We start from the raw sequence: 7,179 nt of genomic DNA, 5'->3' as shown, positions 1-7,179 counted from the left end.
AGTGGAGGGGACATCAGCCCTCCTCCCTCTCCCACCAGAGTGGAGGGGTCTTCAGCCCTCCTCCTCAGTCCCAGAGCAACAGAGTGGCTCCCCCCTCCTCAGAGTCCCACAGAGCAACAGAGTGGAGGGGACATCAGCTCTCCTCCCTCAGAGTCCCACTGGCTGGAGGGGACATCCTCCCCTCCTCTCTCCACAGAGCACAGAGTGGAGGGGACCTCCCCTCCTCTCTCCACCACTCTGGCTCAGCCCCTCCTCTCTTCTCTCCACTACTCTGGCTCCCCCTCCTCTCTTCTCTCCACCACTCTGCTCTCCCCAGACACTCTGGCTCTTCTCTCCACTACTCTGGCTCCCCCTCCCCCTCCTCTCTTCTCTCCACTACTCTGGCTCCCCCTCCTCCCTTCTCTCCACCACTCTGGCTCCCCCTCCTCTCTTCTCTCCACTACTCTGGCTCCCCCCCCCTCTCTTCTCTCCACTACTCTGGCTCCCCCTCCCCCTCTCTCTTCCTCCACTACTCTGGCTCCCCCTCCTCTCTCTCTCCACCACTCTCTCCCCCTCCTCCCCCCCTCCTCTTCTCTCCACCACTCTGGCTCCCCCTCCCCCTCCTCCTCTCTTCTCTCCACTACTCTGGCTCCCCCCTCCTCCCCTCTTCTTCTCCCACTACTCTGGCTCCCCCTCCCCCCTCTCTCTTCTCTCCACTACTCTGGCTCCCCCTCCTCTCTTCTCTCCACTACTCTGGCTCCCCCTCCTTCTCTCCTCTCTTCTCTCCACCACTCTGGCTCCCCCCTCCTCTCTTCCACTACTCTGGCTCCCCCTCCTCTCTTCTCTCCACTACTCTGGCTCCCCCTCCCCCTCCTCTCTTCTCTCCACCACTCTGGCTCCCCCTCCTCCTCTCTTCTCTCCACTACTCTGGCTCCCCCCCTCCTCTCTTCTCTCCACTACTCTGGCTCCCCCCTCCTCCTCCCCCCTCTTCTCTCCACTACTCTGGCTCCCCCCTCCCCCCCTCCTCTCTTCTCTCCACTACTCTGGCTTTATCAGGAACCAATTAGAGTGATTCAGAACCACTCCACCACCTGATGATTCACTCTCCTTTAAGAATCAAACCACTAAATGACACACCACTACGGACCAGCCATATCAGGAACCAATTAGAGTGATTCAGAACCACTCCACCACCTGATGATTCACTCTCCTTTAAGAATCAAACCCACTACGGACCAGCCATATCAGGAACCAATTAGAGTGATTCAGAGGTTTCCAGTCAGTTCACTGGCAGGGAATCAAACAACACATCACTGTATTCCCCAAAGTCTGCAGAAGGGGGGCTCATTGCAAACTTAACCAGGAAGCAAGTTAGCCTAGTGGTTAGAGTGTAGAAGAGGCAGGTAGACTAGTGGTTAGAGTGTTGGGCTGGTAACTGAAAGGTTGCAAGATCGAATCCCCCTGAGCTGACAAGGTAAATTTTTTTTGTCGTTCTGTCCCTGAACAAGGCAGTTTAACCCCACTGTTCCTAGGCCGTCATTGTAAATAAGAATTTGTTCTTTAACTGACTTGTCTAGCTAAATAAAGGTACAAAAATAATAAGTTATTTAAAAAATGTTAAATAGCTGCCATGAAAGCTGGTATTTCACCATGAAAACTGTTGTGCAACAGATAAAAAGCATTAAATTTGGTACAAACATTCTTCTGATAATTTAAAAACATTCCAGAAGTGGTTGCTCATTTCAAACTTAACCGAGACGCGAATTCAAAATGGCCGCCAACGTAGAGGGTAATGTTTACAACAGCTTAAATAAGGACGTTATTTAAATAAGAGCCCTGGTTTAGCATCATTACGGTACAGCATCTTGGTCGCTTCAGAGCCCTGGTTCAGCATCATTACGGTACAGCATCTTGGTCACGAGCCCTGGTTCAGAGCCCTGGTTCAGCATCATTACGGTACAGCATCTTGGTCACTTCAGAGCCCTGGTTCAGCATCATTATGGTACAGCATCTTGGACACTTCAGAGCCCTGGTTCACATCATTACGGTACAGCATCTTGGACGCTTCAGAGCCCTGGTTCAGCATCATTACGGTACAGCATCTTGGTCACTTCAGAGCCCTGGTTCACATCATTACGGCACAGCATCTTGGACACTTCAGAGCCCATCAGCTTGTTGTCATTGCAGCAAATCTCAACGCTGTGCGTTACAGGGAAGACATCCTCCTCCCTCACGTGGTACCCTTCCTGCAGGCTCATCATGGCATGACCCTCCAGCATGACAATGCCACCAGCTATACTGCTCGTTTTGTGTGCGTGATTTCCTGCAAGACAGGAATGTCAGTGTTCTGCCATGGCCAGCGAAGAGCCCGTATCTCAATCCCATTGAGCACGTCTGGGACCTGTTGGATCGGAGGGTGAGGGCTAGGGCCATTCCCCCCTGAAATGTCTGGGACCTGTTGGATCGGAGGGTGAGGGCTAGGGCCCTTCCCCCCTGAAATGTCTGGGACCTGTTGGATCAGAGGGTGAGGTCTAGGGCCATTCCCCCAGAAATGTCTGGGACCTGTTGGATCGGAGGGTGAGGTCTAGGGCCATTCCCCCCAGAAATGTCTGGGACCTGTTGGATCGGAGGGTGAGGTCTAGGGCCATTCCCCCCAGAAATGTCTGGGACCTGTTGGATCAGAGGGTGAGGGCTAGGGACATTCCCCCCAGAAATGTCTGGGACCTGTTGGATCGGAGGGTGAGGGCTAGGGCCATTCCCCCCAGAAACGTCCAGGAACTTGCAGGTGCCTTGGTGGAAGAGTGGGGTAACACCTCACAGAGAGAACTGGCAAATCTGGTGCAGTCCATGAGGAGGAGATGCACTGCAGTAATTAATGCAGCTGGTGGCCACACCAGATACTGGCTGTTACTTTTGATTTTGACCCCCCTTTGTTCAGGGACACATTATTCCATTTCTATTAGTCACATGTCTGTGGAACTTGTTCAGTTAATATCTCAGTTGTTGAATCTTAAGTTCATATAAATATTTACACAGGTTAAGTTTGCTGAAAATAAACGCAGTTAACAGTAAGAGGACATTTCTTATTTTTTTGCTGAGTTTAGTGTGTGTGTGTATTGTTGTGTGTGTTCATATATGTATTGTAGTGTGTGTGTGTGTGTGTGTGTGTATCTCACCTCTCATGGTGTTGGTTGTGTGTGTGTGTGTGTGTATCTGTCCTCTCAGGGTGCTGGCTGAGCTCCTCTCCGTCTTGCTTATGGTAATATTTATCTGGACATAAATGATTGGTTCAACTTTAAACACATAGGGACGCAATATTTTCATAACTCTGCCCACACACACACACACACATTTTCACACAACACACACACACACACACACACACACACACACACACACACACACACACACACACAGTACAACACACACACACAGTACAACACACACACACACAGTACAACAAACACACACACACACACACAATACAACACACACACACACAGAGACACACACACACACACACACCGTGGGAGGTAACTGTAGAAGTTTCCAGACCTTCTGATTTTAACTGCTGGAAAATGACGGATGTGAAGACAGACGAGAGATAAATAAATATATTCCAAACGATCTTTACAGTAAGAAAAGGTTTTCTACAGTACAGCCGTATCTATCAGGTGTGTCAGAGTAAGAGTTTGGCTGATCCCGGATCAGTTATGCCTTTTCAGATCACAATGAATGAGATTACCCCCCCCATGCAGAGTTGAGACTCAGAAATGCTGGAAGGCTCCGGAACATTGCTCTGGAATGTTGGGAATTCTAACCGATTCTAGAACCGGAACACCAGGGTTCCACTGTAACAGCTTCATACAAGCCATGTTGGATGTGTGTGTGTGTGTGTGTGTGTGTGTGTGTGTGTGTGTGTGTGTGTGTGTGTGTGTGTGTGTGTGTGTGTGTGTGTGTGTGTGCACGCGCACGCCAAAACATGTGGTCAGTTACGAGCATTGAGGGACCCTGAAATAACTTACAACACACACACATCAAGTTTCCCGTTTTAATGTGCAGTAAAATACCTTTCTTGCTAACTCTAAACCCCACAACGCAGTCATCAATAACAATGTAATAGTACAAATAACATAAAGGTCGAACAGAAAACACACAATCATTTTTCGATGATTCACTTCCTGTATTTGCTTCCACAGACTCTCAGAGGACACGTGACACACACACCTACTAAGTTTTAGAACACCTACTCATTCCAGGGTTTTTCTTTATTGCTAATTTTTATTATTATTGTCTACATGGTAGAATTCATCGTGAAGACATCCAAAACTATGAAATAACACATATGGAATCATGTAGTAACCAAAACAAAGTGTTCCTAGACATTAACCATTAGCATGGTGGCTAAACACAACATCAGGAAGTAACATTCCTAGACATTAACCATTAGCATGGTGGCTAAACACAACATCAGGAAGTAACATTCCTAGACATTAACCATTAGCATGGTGGCTAAACACAACATCAGGAAGTAACATTCCTAGACATTAACCATTAGCATGGTAGCTGAACACAATATCAGGAAGTAACATTCCTAGACATTAACCATTAGCATGGTGGCTAAACACAACATCAGGAAGTAACATTCCTAGACATTAACCATTAGCATGGTGGCTGAACACAATATCAGGAAGTAACATTCCTAGACATTAACCATTAGCATGGTGGCTAAACACAACATCAGGAAGTAACAGTCCTAGACATTAACCATTAGCATGGTGGCTAAACACAACATCAGGAAGTAACATTCCTAGACATTAACCATTAGCATGGTGGCTAAACACAACATCAGGAAGTAACATTCCTAGGCATTAACCATTAGCATGGTGGCTAAACACAATATCAGGAAGTAACATTTCTAGGCATTAACCATTAGCATGGTGGCTAAACACAACATCAGGAAGTAACATTCCTAGACATGAACCATTAGCATGGTGCTGGAAAATCATCATTAAAGTATGTATATTTTCCCCCACCTTCTCAACATTAAAACATCAACATCACCAGGGGGGCAGGAGTGTATCACCAGCTGTGCACATCAAGCCCAGAGGATAGTGGAGCTCCATAAAGCCCAGAGGGTAGTGGAGAACCATCAAGCCCAAAGGGTAGTGGAGATCCATCAAGCCCAGAGGGTAGTGGAGATCCATCAAGCCCAGAGGATGGTGGAGAACCATCAAGCCCAGAGGATAGTGGAGCTCCATAAAGCCCAGAGGGTAGTGGAGAACCATCAAGCCCAAAGGATAGTTGAGATCCATCAAGCCCAGAGGGCAGTGGAGAACCAACAAGCCCGGAGGGTAGTGGAGATCCATCAAGCCCAGAGGATTTTGGAGCTCAATCAAGCCCAGAGGATAGTGGAGCCTAGAGGGTAGTGGAGCTCCATCAAGCCCAGAGGGTAGTAGAGCCCAGAGGCTAGTGGAGATCCATAAAGCCCAGAGGGTAGTGGAGAACCATCAAGCCCAGAGGGTAGTGGAGATCCATCAAGCCCAGAGGGTAGTGGAGCGGGTAGAACCATCAAGCCCAGAAGGTAGTGGAGATCCATAAAGCCCAGAGGGTAGTGGAGCCCAGAGGATAGTGGAGCTCCATAAAGCCCAGAGGGTAGTGGAGCCCAGAGGGTAGTGGAGATCCATCAAGCCCAGAGGATAGTGGTGCCCAGAGGATAGTGGAGAACCATCAAGCCCAGAGGATAGTGGAGAACCATCAAGCCCAGAGGATAGTGGAGCCCAGATGATAGTGGAGCCCAGAGGGTAGTGGAGCCAGGAGGACAGTGGAGCTCCATCAAGCCCAGAGGATAGTGAAGCCCAGAGGATAGTGGAGCTCCATCAAGCCCAGAGGGTAGTGGAGCTCAGAGGATAGTGGAGCTCCATCAAGGCCAGAGGGTAGTGGAGCCCAGAGGACAGTGGAGCTCCATCAAGCCCAGAGGGTAGTGGAGATCCATAAATCCCAGAGGGTAGTGGAGAACCATCAAGCCCAGAGGGTAGTGGAGTTCCATCAAGCCCAGAGGGTAGCGGAGAACCATCAAGCCCAGAAGGTAGTGGAGAACCATCAAGCCCAGAGGGTAGTGGAGATCCATAAAGCCCAGAGGGCAGTGGAGCCCAGAGGATAGTGGAGCTCCATAAAGCCCAGAGGGTAGTGGAGCCCAGAGGGTAGTGGAGATCCATCAAGCCCAGAGGATAGTGGTGCCATCAGAGGGATGTGGAGAACCATCAAGCCCAGAGGGTAGTGGAGATCCATAAAGCCCAGAGGGTAGTGGAGCCCAGAGGATAGTGGAGCCCAGAGGATAGTGGAGCCATCAAGCCCAGAGGATAGTGGAGAACCATCAAGCCCAGAGGATAGTGGAGAACCATCAAGCCCAGAGGATAGTGGAGAACCATCAAGCCCAGAGGATAGTGGAGCCCAGATGATAGTGGAGCCCAGAGGGTAGTGGAGCCCAGAGGACAGTGGAGCTCAGAGGATAGTGGAGATCCATCAAGCCCAGAGGATAGTGGTGCCCAGAGGATAGTGGAGAACCATGAAGCCCAGAGGATAGTGGAGACCCATGAAGCCCAGAGGATAGTGGAGAACCATCAAGCCCATAGGATAGTGGAGCCCAGAGGATAGTGGAGCCCAGAGGGTAGTGGAGCCCAGAGGACAGTGGAGCTCCATCAAGCCCAGAGGATAGTGGAGCCCAGAGGATAGTGGAGCTCCATCAAGCCCAGAGGGTAGTGGAGCACAGAGGATAGTGGAGCTCCATCAAGCCCAGAGGGTAGTGGAGCCCAGAGGATAGTGGAGCTCCATCAAGGCCAGAGGGTAGTGGAGCCCAGTGGAAAGTGGAGCTCCATCAAGCCTAGAGGGTAGTGGAGCTCAGAGGATAGTGGAGCCCAGAGGATAGTGGAGATCCATACAGCCCAGAGGGTAGTGGAGCTGCATCAAGCCCAGAAGGGTAGTGGAGCCCAGAGGATAGTGGAGCTCCATCAAGCCCAGAGGATAGTGGAGATCCATCAAGCCCAGAGGATAGTGGAGCCCAGAGGATAGTGGAGCCCAGAGGGTAGTGGAGCCCAGAGGATAGTGAACCCCAGAGGATAGTGGAGAACCATCAAGCCCAGAGGATATTGGAGCCCAGAGGATAGTGGAGAACTATCAAGCCCAGAGGGTAGTGGAGAA

Source organism: Oncorhynchus tshawytscha, unplaced genomic scaffold, assembly GCF_018296145.1.
Source record: "Oncorhynchus tshawytscha isolate Ot180627B unplaced genomic scaffold, Otsh_v2.0 Un_contig_1515_pilon_pilon, whole genome shotgun sequence".
Taxonomy (NCBI): domain Eukaryota; kingdom Metazoa; phylum Chordata; class Actinopteri; order Salmoniformes; family Salmonidae; genus Oncorhynchus; species Oncorhynchus tshawytscha.
The sequence above is the reverse complement of the archived record's forward strand: the minus strand, read 5'-3'. Positions refer to the sequence as shown.